The 15,524-nt window shown below is 55.8% G+C and overlaps 1 protein-coding gene across 1 annotated transcript in view; it reads right to left on the reverse strand.

Annotated features, from left to right (window-relative positions):
* The window catches only part of DOCK1 (dedicator of cytokinesis 1), a gene marked incomplete at its 5' end in the record, with an annotated part of 274,984 nt that overhangs the window by 146,426 nt on the left and 113,034 nt on the right, over nucleotides 1-15,524 (reverse strand). The gene's annotated exons all lie outside the window — the stretch shown is intronic.

The raw sequence follows: 15,524 nt of genomic DNA on the forward strand, positions 1-15,524 counted from the left end.
CAGCCTGGGACGGAAACACAGGACGGAACCACAGGACAGAACCACAGGACAGGAGGCGACACTTGAAACTTTACTCACAAGTTAATCTCTCACTGACCTCCCTATCCACAAACTACTATGGACTCCAAACATTTGAATCCTCTTCACAACAGAAAGGTCCAAACGAACCCTGAGGCCCACGCCGGAAGGTCTCTCCAAGCCAAGATCATGATAACGGGGTCCTGGAAATACCGTCAGGCCTGGTGGGAATGTAAAGGGGGGGGGCTTGTTGGGAAGGAGGGAGGCATGCAGGGACGGGGGGCTGGTGAAGGAAAAGGGAGGGTGTCACGCACAGGCTCGTCCCTCTTCCTGTCCTGCCAAAGTCCGGGGCAGGGAGAAAGGCCCTGGGCAGGTCCCGAAGGTGCCCCCAAGGGGAAGTGACGGTGGATGAAGGTCAAGGTCAACACAGATGCCGCCACAGACCACCAGCGCTTCTGGCTCAACCAGAAGGGGTGACAGACAAGGACGGCCACGCGCTGGGCAGAATGTGGTCCCTCGTCCCCAGCTCACGGAGACACCAGGGCGTCGGGGGGGAAATCCTTGGCCAAGTGTTTGTGTAACACGAAATTTAACGAGGGAAACAGACGTCGGCTCCACGTTGGACTCAGTGCGTGCAGAGGCTTGCACAGCCCGGGGGGAACACGTGGACGGCCGTGTGGACGGAAAGCCATGTGAACTGTTTCACTGCCAAGTGGCCCCACAAATGGAAACTTGCCCCACGAGGTTGGGGGGAGAAACGGCTCTCTGGGCAGCGTCCGGGGAGCTGGTTTTCCCTCTGGGTTTCCTGCTAACACCATACATACAAAGCCGCACGGAAACATCCCCATCTCCCTCTGCTCATAACAAAACCAGATTATTTGCTTCATCGGCAGCTTGTGTTCACATTCCGAACGTAATTTAAACACCGTCTTAGCTGGGGCTGCTGCACCGGGTGCAGCAACAGAGACAGGAGCAAGATGGGACATGCGTGAATCACCCATCACCGTGGAGTGTGGGCACTGGGAAGGCAACACAGTCCCACCTCTAACCTCGCCTGTTCTTATCCTGCAGGCTCTCCTACCGGACTGGGCAGGACACAGCTAACTGTGACACGTGCAGGAACAGTGCGTGCATCATCTACAGGTATGTTCACGTCTCCTCACCCCCTTGTATATGAGTGACGATGACGCTTGGTCACAGATACAGGCGTCCCTGGGCTGGGAGGGTGACAGCGGTCAGGAGGGAAAGGGCATTACCTGACCCTAATTCAGCACCTTCTACCCCCGCAACCCCAGGTGTGTGGCACGGGGCCACGGAGCTTGAACTCATGTATCTCGTATCTCCCGCGTGGGTCTTAGCGGTTTCACAAATTGGTAGGAGTTTGATGGCTGCTCCCTTGGGATTGGTAGTCAGGAGCACTGCACTGCCTGCTGCGGGGAAGCTATGGGGCGTGAGCCCTTTAGCGGGCACAGGCCAAAGGCTCTGGGTGTGCCAGGAACCCACGGGCGACCCAGGCTGCTCAGTGTGCAGTGTGTCTCCTGGGAGCTCACAGGGCGTGTGACTCCCATGGCCTTGGACCCAGGCGCGTCTCCAGTGGGGGCAGCACCGCCCAGAAGGGCCGACCAGGTTCTTTAGAAGCAGCGCTTCTCCTCTGGCGGCCTCGGTGGCCCAGGGGGCAGCACACACAGGGAGACGTGAGCCCGTGTCACACGAGCCCACTCTTTCTGGCAAAAGCTGTCCCAGAGGGAGGCTCTGCCCCCCGGGGGCCCCGGCCCAGGCTGGAGGGAGACATGTTCAGGTGTCACACGGGGCAGGTGCCCTGGGCATGGGGAGGTGGAGGAGGGGATGCTGCCTGCATCTTAGAAAGCTCAGGCCTCGGCCACACAGCCCTCGGGCCAGAACCTGGGCGGAGCTGAGGCTGAGAGCCGCCTTGGGAACCATCCCCGGGTTAAGGTCCAGGGAGAGCCTGGCATGGAGGGCTCCTGGCAGCCTGCGCCCAGCACGCCACCCCCTCTGCCCCTTTGGTTCTTGCTGTTCACAAAGGGGCTGGGACACCCAGCACCTGGGCGGGCAGGTTTCCTGTGTCAAGACCTACAGAACAGCCCGGCCAGCGTGGCTCAGTCATTGAGCACCGACCTAGGAACTAGGAGGTCACAGTTCAATTCCCGGTCAGGGCACATGCCGGGGTTGTGGGCTCCATCCCCCGTGTGGGGCGTGCAGGAGGCAGCCTATCCACGATTCTCTCCCATCACTGATGTTTCTATCTCTCTCTGCCTCTCTCTCCCTTCCTCTCCCAAATCAATAATTTAAAAAAATAATAATGAAAAAATAACTACAAAATGCAATCGATCTCCCCCGAGACAGCAAGGGGCACAGAAGTGTGGTGGTAGGACCTTTTTCACTGTCTCCACACTGTGCAAGGGAACTGCGTCCAGAGTGAAGGGTTGTCCCTGACATAATCACCTTCACGACATCAGGCCATCAGGAGGTCCGGGAGGAACGGGGCGCTCCCACATGTCCTCGGGGTTCACCTTTTGCTACTCTGGGAGCTAACGCTAAGACACAGAGCAGACCTGAGCCACGGTTTCCCCGAGAAGGCTCGGAGCGCGTGGCGAGCCCACACCCATTTACCATTCCGTGCGAGATGGAGAAAGCATTTATTAGGACACTCTGCAGTGCAGCCGGAGACATCTGAATACATTCGGCTCTAAATCCAGGAGGAACAAACATGAAAGGCGACTTCACAGCCTGCGGAGAGCAGGGATTTCTCTTTCTCAGGAATTACCCTGGACTGGCTCAGCCGGCCTCCTGGGCGACTCCCTCCCACCAGCCACCGGCCCGCGTTCTGGAGAACCTCGAGTGCCCAGCACACGGAACAGGCCAGAATTTGCGAGGGCCCCAGGCGGGGGAACGGAGCCACCGGGTCCCTCGGGGGGAAAGGATGTCTCTGCACAGGGACCGTTGTATCGCGGATGTGCCCTCCGGTCTGTGCAGCTGGTGACATGTGCCTTCAGGAGCTGCAGGGAGCTGAGCGGGAGGATCCGCGGTCAGCCTGGGAGCCGCGCTTCCCGGGAGCGAGGCGGGTGGGGGAAGGAGGGCAGAGAGTGCCTGCAGGGTCGGGGCTCCCCTTCAGGACAGTGTTTCAGCATCTCCCCGTCAGTGATGATAACACAGCATCGTCCCCCAGCCCCGCCTTCTGCTGTGGACAGACGAGGCCGTAAAATAATGCCACGAACAAGCGGCTGGAATTCAGGGCTGACATTCCTATGAGAAAGGCATCCGCGAGCCTCAATTCAAGACCGAATGGAAGCAAGAAGGAAAAGAGCAAAATCACGCAGATTCCGGTTCATTTAACAGGGTCTTCACCAGAATGCGAGGTCTCCCTGTGAAGAGTGAGAACTCCTACCCTTAGTGACAAGAGCCTCGGTGACAGCCCCTCCAGGAGCCCACGCTGGCCTCGTCTTCTCAGGGCCCCGCACAGCTGGCCCCAGGGGCGCGCGAGCGGCTGGGTCCCTGGGTGGGAGGGCAGGACGCGGGTCTGCCTGTCGCTGTGTTCCCGCCCCCAGAGAGAAGGAGCTTCCGGAATGCCTGATGTCTGCCGCAGTTTCCTCATCTGCCATGGCCCACGGGGGTCAAACAGGCAGGGCTTCAAATCACCACACTGACAGAGGCCCGACTCCTCCCTCTGATGCGCATGCACTTCTCCAGCCAGCATCTGTCCCAGGACGCCCAGCAGGTGACAGGCGCTGGGAGACAGGGAGGAACTTGTCATCTGGCTGCAGCCAACCCCAAGCACCCCTGCCATCGACTCTGACAAACGGGAACCTTGTGGGTGGAAGGGGGGGCCACAGACACAGAGTCCTGGGCCTCAGAGCAGCATCCAGGCTCCAGAGAGTCCCAGCTGAGACAGACCGGGGACGCGGCTTCGGGCAGGCGTGGGAAAGGCAGGCTCTTCGGCAGGGTGGTCTAGCAAAGCGCCAGGCGTGGTCAGAGAGGCCGCCGTCCACCTATGCCGCTGTCTACCGATGACGGCTGGGACACCAGGCTGATGCTTGGGGCTTTATTTTGTTCTACAACTGCAATGCTCATTCCCTTGCCACAGCCCACCAGGAACGGCATCGGCCGGAGAGTTGGGGCATTCATATTCTTGAATACCCACCCCTGGCATTTTAGATCCGTCAGGGATCCTGTGAACTCTGATTCTGTGCCTCCCACGTGAAAGAGCGGTGAGGGAAGGATTGAAAGCGATGGGGAGTCATTTCCATGTTCAAAGCGTTAAAGGACGGTCGTTACAAATTGTTAACGTTGGCCGCTACTGGAACGGGACCCATATATATGTGCTATCGACACGCACATCTGGTACGTCACGCATGACCCCGGAGACACACACGGCACGTCACACACAGGCGTATTTGGATGCACAAGTTCGTTTTGGTGAATTCGTTATCCATGGAAAACAGCGGAGCAGGAGGAAGGGGGTCAGGGATCAGTCCGTCTGTTTATTTCCATTCCGTAGACAGAGCCAGCACTCCGAGCCTGGAACTGCACTCAGTACCCCACAGGCATAACTGAATGAGCCCGCTCCATCCCTCCGAGCTCGCGGAGAGGGCACGCTACAGTGAACCGTGCGAGGCCCTGCGGGGAGGAGTTCGGACAGGACGGAGGGGGGTGCCGACTCCCAGGGAAGAAGGGTGACAGGCGGCCCAGCTGTGAGGGGGGAGCGGGAGTTTGTGGGAGTCTCAGGGTTTATGAAGGCGCCTCTGGTACCTGCCCTGTTAGGCAGGGGAGAGGCGTAGGGCCCGGCTGGCCTGGCTGCCCCACTGCAGGCACTCCCCGCCCCTGACGCCCCTCCAGGACTCACCGCTCCGGCTGCAGCCTCTTGTAATGGAGAAGTGCCAATAGGAATCAACTCGATAGATCAAGTCCAGTCCTTCCGTTAACAAGGGCTCAGATTAGATTTCTCAGTGATTACATGGCTCCGCGGTGTGATAAATTGGTTAATAACGGGATTCCCAGTGTAGTTACTTAATGGGAATTCGATAATTACAGGCACCCAGAGCCGTCGTGCTGGCCAGGGAGCCTAATAATCACACCCGCGTGGGGCTCCTGCCGTGGTTAGGATGTGGGGGACACGCTTTCAACGCTCACCAAGCGCCCGGGAAAATCACTTCTTGCCCCTGACGTGCCGTATCGGACACGGCATCTCACAGACGCGGCAGGGAGGGTCTGTTTCTTGTTAAATACCCGTGAAGAACCCCCTTAGGCATTGCCCTGATCGCTGCCAGCTCCTTTTCTCACCGCAGAATTGATGGGCAGCTGATAAGAAGGAGAAAGTAAGGTTTGAATTTCATGTGACAGTTTAGAAAACTTCTTCACCGACTTTTATTTTTGCGGAGATGGAGGGGTGAGGGATCCTTACCTAATTCAGGGAGACAGTCGGGGCAGTAATGATTATATCCCTTGAAGTGAAGGAAACTAAGCCCTAAGGAAGATAAGGTGCTTAGGGGAGCCCCTGAGCCCCCCAACGTCGACAGGACAGATACCATGTTTCTACAGCCCCTGATAGAGGACCCGAGGGCTGTCCTCTCGAAGGCAGGGCATTCTGAGATTCGCACCTCTCACTACTGTCCTTCGAGCATATGCCCACTGTCACATGATCCAGGTGAGGAGCTATGTCCACTGTCACATGATCCAGGTGAGGAGCTATGTCCACTGTCACATGATCCAGGTGAGGAGCTATGTCCACTGTCACATGATCCAGGTGAGGAGCTATGTCCACTGTCACATGATCCAGGTGAGGAGCTATGTCCACTGTCACATGATCCAGGTGAGGAGCTATGTCCACTGTCACATGATCCAGGTGAGGAGCTATGTCGACTGTCACATGATCCAGGTGAGGAGCTATGTCCACTGTCACATGAGCCAGGTGAGGAGCTATGTCGACTGTCACATGATCCAGGTGCGGAGCTATGTCCACTGTCACATGAGCCAGGTGAGGAGCTATGTCCACTGTCACATGATCCAGGTGAGGAGCTATGTCCACTGTCACATGATCCAGGTGAGGAGCTATGTCCACTGTCACATGATCCAGGTGAGGAGCTATGTCCACTGTCACATGATCCAGGTGAGGAGCTATGTCCATTGTCATGTGATCCAGGTGAGGAGCTATGTCCACTGTCACGTGATCCAGGTGAGCAGGACATAAGTCCATGAGGTCTGCCTCTACCCCCTGTAAACAGCAGCAAAACTCAGATGCCTTTCAGAATGAGGGCAAACACTCCTTCTTGTCTTGGGAGCAGGGGGCAACTGGCCATCAACTTCTTGGCAATATTTTTAACTTTTTCCGTAATAGTACATAGTCTCTTATAATAAGAAAAATGGAACGGCGGACGTAAAACCCAAAATGGTCCATTCCATGGGTCTTGAGCTTGTGTTTAGAACTGCAGGTAACACAGCTTGGCTGTTTCTTTCCACAATGTCAGAATCTGTCTAGGATTAATGGACCTCTAAATCAATAGGGCTTCATGTTTATAAATGGGTTATGGCTCCACTGGATATGAAATGCTGGGAGCTCATGTGTTATCACGGTCACTGAACCTTTACTGAAATCTACTGACATTTGGCCGGGCATCCAGGCCACACGCGGAAGGGGCACCGAGCGGAGCTCTCTGGGGCCTGGCAGGCGTGACGCAGGGTCCGACTCGAGGATGCCAGGGGCACAGGGGAGGCGGGCGGAAGGGACACCAGACTCGGCAATGCGGGATCCTTACGGAAAAATTACACTGGGCCCGGGGTCCGGTCCCAAGGCCAAGGGGACCGTAAAGAGTTAGTGAAGGTTAGGGCATCGACCTTGGTCTTTTCAACACGAAGAAGAGAAGGGAGGACTCCAGGCAAGGTGCATTCTCTGAAGAACTTTCCTAAGAAACGGCATCTCCTTGGAACAGCCCTCTCTGATCCTGCTCTCACACGCATCAGCACGGCTGGCCTCCCACGGCGCTGCATGCGTGCACACGGTGGCTTCGGGATGCCATGACAGTTTGGGGTTACTTTTCAGCAAACACTCAGTACACCACAGGGAGGCACAGTTTTTGCCTGAAAAACTGCCTTCGGTAACTGTCACGTTCCATGTTGGCGGGATGAACACGCCACCTTCGCCACGTCGGCATCTCGGGTCCTCGGTCTTCAGGCAGCTCGGACTTTACAAGAGAACGGAATCAAGGCCTTTCGTTTGCCAACTGATTCAGGTGAGAAGGTTTCCGTGACCTTGGGAAAGTGGCCCAGAACAGAGCTCGCACCCGGCAGGTGTGTGCTGAGAGGCCTCCTGAACACGCAGACCGTCAGTGACCTATTTATCCCGCGCGCAGTCTACGGACGAGCCAAAGGGTTACTCCGACGCCACGCTCTCCATTCCAGCGCGTTACAGCCATGCACCACGTACCCACGGGGTGCGTCCGAGAAGCGTGTCTGTGGGCAACTCTGTCGTTGTGCAGACATCGTAGTGCGCTTACCCAAACCTGGCTGGTACCCCTCCTGCACACCTGGGCGACATGGCCTGTCCCGTGGCTCCCGGGCTCCACGCCTGCACAGCATGCCCCTGTACCGAACGCCGCGAGGTTAAATCAGGCACAAGACGAGAGGATGCAACCAGAGGCGCGGTGAACACGAGGCTGCTGCCGGCGTCACACGCTGCTTTCCTCAGACAACACTGTTTCATGAGTAGGAAGAACCCTCTAGAGCAGCGGATCTCAACCTGTGGGTTGCGACCCCTTTGGGGGTCGAACGACCCTTTCATAGGGGTCGCCTAAGACCATCGGAAAACACATCTATAATTACATATTGTTTTTGTGATTAATCACTATGCTTTAATTATGTTCAATTTGTAACAATGAAATTGGGGGTCACAACATGAGGAGCCGTATTAAAGGGTCGCAGCATTAGGAAGGCTGAGAACCGCTGCTCTAAAGCATCGATGAAACATCTAGTGCAGCAAAGTGTAAGCCAGCAGAGCCACGTGGTCGCTCATGGCCATTATCAAGTATCATGCACATAGCTGTGTGGGGTGCACTTTTATACGACGAGCCGGGCAGGGGTGCCGACACCACATCCCCTCAAACACCTGGGTACCTGCTTGCTGTGACGGCTACGGGTTCACTAGGCAACAAGAGGGGTCAGCTCGGCCTTCACCCTCTGGACCACCGTCCCACGTGCGGCCGTCCTTGACCGAGACGCCATTATGCAGGACCCGACGTACTTGACACCAGCTGTGTGTGTTGGCACCTCAGAGGTTCAGCGTGAAAGCAAATCAGTGATTTTTCTAGGAGAATAAATCTATTTGACATACAATCGACCCTGAACAACACAGGCTTGAACTTACAAGCAGATTTTTTTTCCAACAAATGCCATGAGTGTATTTTCCTCTTCCTTATGATGTTCTTGACATTTCCCTTTCTCTAGCTTACTTGATTGTAGGAATACAGTATATTATACATGTAACCCACAAAATACATGTAAAGCAACAATGTTATCTGCATGGCTTCCGTTCAACAGTAGGCTATTAGTAGTTAAGGTCTTGGGGAGTCAAAAGTTATACACAGACCAGCCAGCATGGTTCAGTGGTTGAGCACTGACCTGTGAACCAGGAGGTCATTGGTTCAATTCCAGGTCAGGACGCATGCCCGGGTTGTGGTCTCCATCCCCATTGAGGGACGTACAGGGGCAGCCAATCAATGATTCTCTCTCATTATTGATGTTTCTATCTCCCCCTTCTTCTCCCTTCTTCTCTGAAATCAATCTTCTATAATAATAAAAACATAATATGCTAATTAGACCGGACTTCCTTCCGGACCAAACCACGGTGGCGGGGGCCGAGACAGAGGCGGCCGCAGTGGCGGTGGCGGCCAAGCCCTTTGCACAAATTTCGTGCACTGGGCCTCCAGTAAAAAAATAAAATACAATTTTAAAAAGTTATACACAGACTGCCAACTGCTAGGGAGATCAGTACCTTTAACCCCAAGAGTCAAGTATAGCTGACAATGACATAGAAGAATACACTGCACCCAGCTGCTCACTATGGAGCCCTAGGCTGACAGTATAAACACGGTAGGAATGATCGCTGCCCGGGCAGGAGGCCACCCAGTCGTGTCACTGGGGGGGGCCTTTCTATGGGAAAGACCAAGCACTAATGGCATTCCTCTCTCCCCTTTCCAGCGTGGAGCTCGACTTTAAGCAGCAAGAGGACAAACTCCAGCCGGTTCTGAGGAACCTCCACCCCTTTGAGGAATCTCAGGTTGCCCCTCCGCCTTACTCTCAGGAGACGCACTCCTCGACGCCCAAGCAAAAATCCAAAACGGAATCTAAAAAGCACGGGAGGTGGAAACTCTGGTTCCTTTAACACTCGTGGTGTGTGGAGTCGACAGGCCGTCTTTAGAGCCCACGGGGGTTCAGCCCGTCCTTTTCCGAAACGAAGAGGACCCAGGGAACCGTGCCGCCGCGGGCGCCCCCGTTTACCAAAAAGGCCTTCGGACTAACGGACCACTGACAGCGAGGGGTCCTGTCGCCGCTTGCCGGCGGCTCCTCGCCGTCCTCGGATATGGGACGTGAAACCCTGAACGAAACTTAAGGCAAAGAGGAGAAGTAGCGATGCTGCCCCCGCCCGGCTCGCGGAGTGTTACCGTCAGCCTGCGGTCGGCAGGCTGGCCCCTGTGCACAGCTGAAACCCATCACGACTTCCAAGCCTTCATTTTAGAGACGGAGAGAGAGAGAGAAGCAAGCCTTATGTTTGCAAAAGACTTCATTTTTTACCTTTCATTTTGCAACTACGCAGGGGCGGGGGGGCGGTTTTCAGCACATCAAATTCTGGAGAAAGCACAATTTTTTCAAGTGGTCGGAGACCATGAATCATCTCTCACACGGGACTCTATGTGTATCTGCCTTCACGTGCTGTAGCGCTAAGCCAAGCGACCCCATCTCGGGGTGTCTCTGACCCCTGACCCTCAGCACCCCCCACATCGCCACACCTGTGCCATGTTTACTGCTCACTTCCCAATGGCCGGCCGCCAGGAGTCCCCCAGTGTCCGGTCAGGCCTGTCGCCGCTGCAGGTGACCGGGCCAGAGAGCTACTGGACACTGAGCTTTCTGAGATCTCGTTTTTAACCTTTTGATACCCAAAGGCCAAATGCTGGATCTGCCGCGGGGAAGTGTCTCTGAATCAATCTACAGACATGGTTCCTCAAAGCGCAGGCAGGTGTCTGGTACAATCTGTTGCGCTTTGTAACAGTGGGGCGGCCTGACCGCCTCAGAGAGCAACAGTCTGTTTAGTTCAGCTGCTACTGTCACCCGCTAGGACCGCCTACCCCTAACCTAGTCGTCACCTGTACGCCCTGACATGCCTCGCGGGAAGCTGTGAATCAGATGTTTCTAGGTATTTTTTCAATAAGCCAGGACAGAGGTCTCTTTTGATTACACATTGCAATACAAATCTGAGTTCCTTTATTTTTTCACTCATTCCTTTGCAAGTATCTTTTGATAGAAATCAAAACCCCCTGGTCTATTGAATGACTTTGTCTATCAGTGTTTTATTTGCTTTTCACATGAAGAAGAAGTAGGGATCTCCTTTTGCCTTTTTTTTTCCGTACAAATTAAATTTTGAATAGTTTGTGAACATACGAGAAAACCGAGTCTTCGCGTTTCCGTCCCACCATCTGACATCTAAGCTGCCGACACGCACACGTCGCGGATCAGCTGCCAGAACGGAGCGGTGCCCCCGGGCAGGGCCGCCGCCGGCATCGGGCATCGCCGGGAGGAGAGCTGCTCCTTGCCTTGTGTTTTCCTCCTGACCCAGCAGCGAGTCTCCTCCTGTCCCGGGTGTGTCCGTTCTACAGGGACCTCGCGGCGGTCGGCCCTCAGATAAGAACCTGAAACCACGCAGGCAGCCACCCTTCGGGAGTTCCTCCCGCGGGCCCTCAGCCGTCCGCTTTAATCGCAAGAAAACACACATCTCTTGTGGGAACGCCGCACAAGGGACGCGAATCCTTGGAGATCATCACAGGACTGGGAGCTATTTTTGTGCGAAAGAAGGACGCAGCGGAGGGTCCCGAACCACGAAGGCCCAGCGACTGTGTCACGGAGACGTGGAATGGGAAACACGTGTTTCATGTCTTTTATACTGTTTTTCACTAACGTGTAAAATGTTCGCGACGCGTCGTCTCTCCTGTGTCCGGAGCACCCCCAGCTCTGGGTGACCAGAAGCGAGGGGATGCGCGGCTTCCTAACGAGCCCGGTAAATCCGCCCACACCGCCCTCGCAAACACAGCGACGTCCCTGGTGAGAGCAGCCTAGGTTCAAAACAACAACAAATAAAATGTGTGGGGTCTGAAGGAGACTGAAGATAGGCTCACTCCTATTTAAAAATAACACCTTCTTTGGAATAGGAAAAGAAAAAATACTTCCAAAGGCGTTTCGTAGTTTAATCACAATGTGTCACTAACATGATGCATCTCTTAGAAAGATTTAAGTCAAAACTTTGATACAAAAAACAAGGTAAACAGTCGTGTTCCTTCCTATATAGATGTTCCCATGGCATTACGTATAGAGACTAAGTTATTATACTTGTCACTAAGTTCTTTATTAGTTTTTAAATAAAAAAAAAAAGAAAGGTAATGTTCTGTGTGGCTATTTAACTTATTTCGTGGTCGTGGTAACTTGGGAAAATAGAAGTCAATCTAAGAAAATAATGACAAAGGAAAGAACTTCATCGGGCTCTGAGAGAGAGAGAGAGAGAGAGAGAGAGAGAGAGAGAACACCGTTAGGAGGGACGGCCTCCCAGCAGGATGTCTGGCAGATACTTGGTTCTGGAAAGAGCTCGCAGACAATGGGACTCGGTGTCCTGCCACGGCCCTATGCCATGGCCAGCAGACAGCGTCTCTCCAGCTCGTCATCTCTCAGGCCCCAGGGCCACGGGACCAGCCACCTGCTCCCCCCACCCCGCCCTCCTTGATGGAATTCTGACGCCTCAGGGGGTCTGGGCAGCCCGCCTGTCCATGGAGACTGGCCCCGTGCTGAGCCCTTCGCCAAGGGTGAGTCCCACCTGGACACCCAGGAGGGCAGATGCCCCTTTCCTGGTCTCTGCAGGCAAAGGGTGGGGAGCCCTGTGGCTGAGACGGGGCTCCCACTGGGCAAAGGCAGGGGTGAGAGCAACCTCCGTGCGAACAGGCCGAGTCCAGAGTACCACCCACAGCAGCCGATCACTGTCTCTAATTCCTGTGAGTCAGCCCCATGGGTGGTGCCCCCGAGGTCCCCTGCTCTCGGCCACTGGACGCAGCAAAGGACACAGTGCCCTGTAGGGGCCCCCAGTCCCTCTGGCCCGGGGCCACTGGCCTCGGGAAGGTCCCAGGACCCGTGTCCCTGCCCTTGTGCCCTCAGAGCCTCCCCGTCCCCAGCAGCAGGTACATGCTCACTGTGTGAGGGTGATTTTTCCGAAAGCCACGTGTCCTCCAAGTGGACTGATTACCAAACATCCCTCAGAGACACGGTGACAGCTCTCGCACAGGGAACCGGACGCTGCCCATTTGAGGCTTTTATCGGGTGCTGCTTTCTTTGGAAAATAAAATTAAGAACAGCACTTTTTAAAAGCACATTTATTCATGAGCTCCATTAGCATAAATACTGCAAAGCTCATGTTCACACACGGAGACAGCGTCTTTGTGAAAAGATGTGGTGGGGAGTCTTGGTGGGAGGGGTGTGTGCACTGAACAAGCATTTAAATGACACTCTTTATAAATAGCAAAGCAGGCAGGTCCTCGAAACACCCAGCAGAAAGAATGGGTGCCCCCAGGTCCATAGCAGCACAATAACCATAGCTCAGATCTGGACACGGCCCACGTGCCTATCAGCCGTGGTACATCTACACCATGGAATACTACGCAGCAGTAGAAAAGAAGGATCTCTCACCCTTTGAGACAGCCTGGAAGGACCTGGAGAGTATCATGCTAAGTGACATAAGCCAGTCAGAGAAAGACAAGTGTCACATGATCTCACTCAGAAGAAACAAGCATGTCCCTAGGACCCAGCCAGGCTCACAGCAAGCCCTGTGCGTCCCATCTGCCCCCCCAGGGACGCTGTGGTGACAATGAATCCCTCCCCACCCCATCGTGTCCCCCGCAGCCCATGCTCAGGGTGACAACCAAGACCCTGTCCTCACAGGTGCCAAGGGAGCCGGGCGACCTGTGGTCAGGAGGACGAGGGCACCATCGGGGGAGTTCCCTGTCCTGAGCGGCTCCTGCGTCTGCCCACAGCTGTCCTGGGAAGGGGCCACATGTTCCTTTCAGAGAATCGGCAACTCCCAGTCTTCTCGAGGGCACCCAAGCCCCAGAGAAACCTCTCCGTGTCCCTCTCACTACATTACATCCTTAAAGGGCCCATTCACAGACGGAAGTCTGACCACCGGGAAGCAGCAGCCAAGCTCCCAGGATACCCTGTGTGCTGCTCAGAGCATCCGCTCGCTCCCCACGCAGGTCCGAGGGCAAGTGTGACTCCAGCGAAGGGACATGGGGGCGAGGGCCTGGCCACCTTCCCAACCGCTGATCAGGCCACCTGCCCCCGGGACAAGGGCACCTGACCCCCGTGGCCACTGCCCAGAACTAACGGGAACACTAAGCCTGCTCCTAAGGCTGAGGGCCTGGAAGCCGTCACCACACGGAGAAGGCGAGGATGACACTGGATCACCCGTCAGCCGTCGGCGCCCGGCACAGAAGTGCGCGGTGAGGGGCAGCTCTCACGGCCACTGTCGCCTCCGAGAGCTGAGCCATGTGCATACATGCCTGGGCCACAGGCTGGGAAGACATTGCGCTCCGTTCTCCCTGCCTTACACCCACGGCCGCGCCGGGAGCAGGTCCCACCACCTCCCCAAGTCCAGGACCCATCCAAACCCTCAAGGGTTCCCCGCCTCTCTTCCTGTATTCCCGGTTTAACTGCCGGTTTAACTGCCGGCCAGGGGGCTGTGCCCCAAGGGCACACAGCCAGGGTCAACAGCACCCAGAGACAGGACGAGCTCTCCAGTCACTGGCCATGTCCCCATCTGCCATGACAGCCCCGCCCTCACTCAACGTCACCCCCTGAGCCATCAGCACCCACAGCCTGGCTGACCCAGCCCCTCCCAACAGGGTCCTAGCAGAACGTCACAAAACGCAGTGTGACTTCAAACCTCACGTCCTTCGCTCCCTCAAGCACTTCCCCAGCGTGGCGATGTCCCCGGGCACCCCTGGCATGGCCCCCACCAGACAGGGTCACCAGACCTCGGGGGTGCGGCTGGGGCCACCCCGAGTCTCTCTCCGTGGGGCCCCATCTCCCCCACCTCTACTATGGTGTTTCAAATGACAGAGCAGCGATGGTGGGGAACGTGAGGAGGCTGGCGCATTTACGTACAGAAGGGAGAAGCCCGCGGCTAATGAACCCGATTCACAGGAAACACTTTAGGTTCTAGTTTATACACGTCACAGTCCCAGCCTCAGTGAGCTACACCCTGAGAAGGAAGCCGTGAGCGTCTGTGCCGAACCCACTTCTCCCCCCGAAACTGCGTCCTTCGTGGCAGGGGAGGGGGACGTCTGGCCCGCGGGCCCCCGAAATCACGTGGTCTGGCTGTGCCCAGGGATTGGGGTGAGTTAATCAAATGTCTGACCACACAGAGCAGGCAGGTTTGTGAGTTAATCATGTTGTATGGCCCGTGGGTGATGGTGCAAATAGCCAACTGGCCCCACCCCCGTTTCACGGTGACGCCGCCGCCGACACCAGCACAAGCCCCCGCTGCACTCTGCTTGGCCGTGGGGGGAGACATGAGTGTCACCTCCCGGTCGACGCTGAGGACCCCGAGGCAGCGGAGGTCACACCAGGAAGACGATGTGCCATCTGGTGGCCTGGGAAACGCCCGCTGCGTGTGCTGGTCTTTGATGGGTAAGTGGCTTTTGGGAAAGGCCATCCAACAAGCTTAGGGGAAGGGCGCCAAGGACTAGACAGGGAAGAAATGAAATGGGACCCGCGTGCATCCTTCGCCGAAGAAACCACACTCAGGAAGACGGGTGAGGACCAAGGGCTCAGCTCTTGGAAACGGGCACCGTGACCTGGGTTTCATATTATTCTTAGAAATTCCCCCCAATAGACGCCATTCCATGCCGCGTGACCCGTATGGGAGAAGCGTCTACAGTACATGCGAGTAGAAATGAAACGGCTGAGTTGCAGGACCTCCATTACTTGTTAGTCCTGGTATAAAATTTCATTCATGGCATCTTCCGTGTAAACAGGTGGAAAGAAACTGCCCGCAGAACGAGGGCGGAGAAGAAAGCCCGCCCTTTGCTGGAAGGAAGTCACGGGAAACCAGCACCCGATGCGTGTCTCTAAAATGTTGGACGGCTCACCCTCCGTGTCCACGCGTGCTCCCACAGGTGGGAGACGAGTCCATGTTACACACCAGACGGTAAAACAGGGCAACCCAAGCGCCTCCCCGCTCGCGAATT

This window comes from Myotis davidii, unplaced genomic scaffold (genome assembly GCF_000327345.1).
Source record: "Myotis davidii unplaced genomic scaffold, ASM32734v1 scaffold72, whole genome shotgun sequence".
NCBI lineage: Eukaryota > Metazoa > Chordata > Mammalia > Chiroptera > Vespertilionidae > Myotis > Myotis davidii.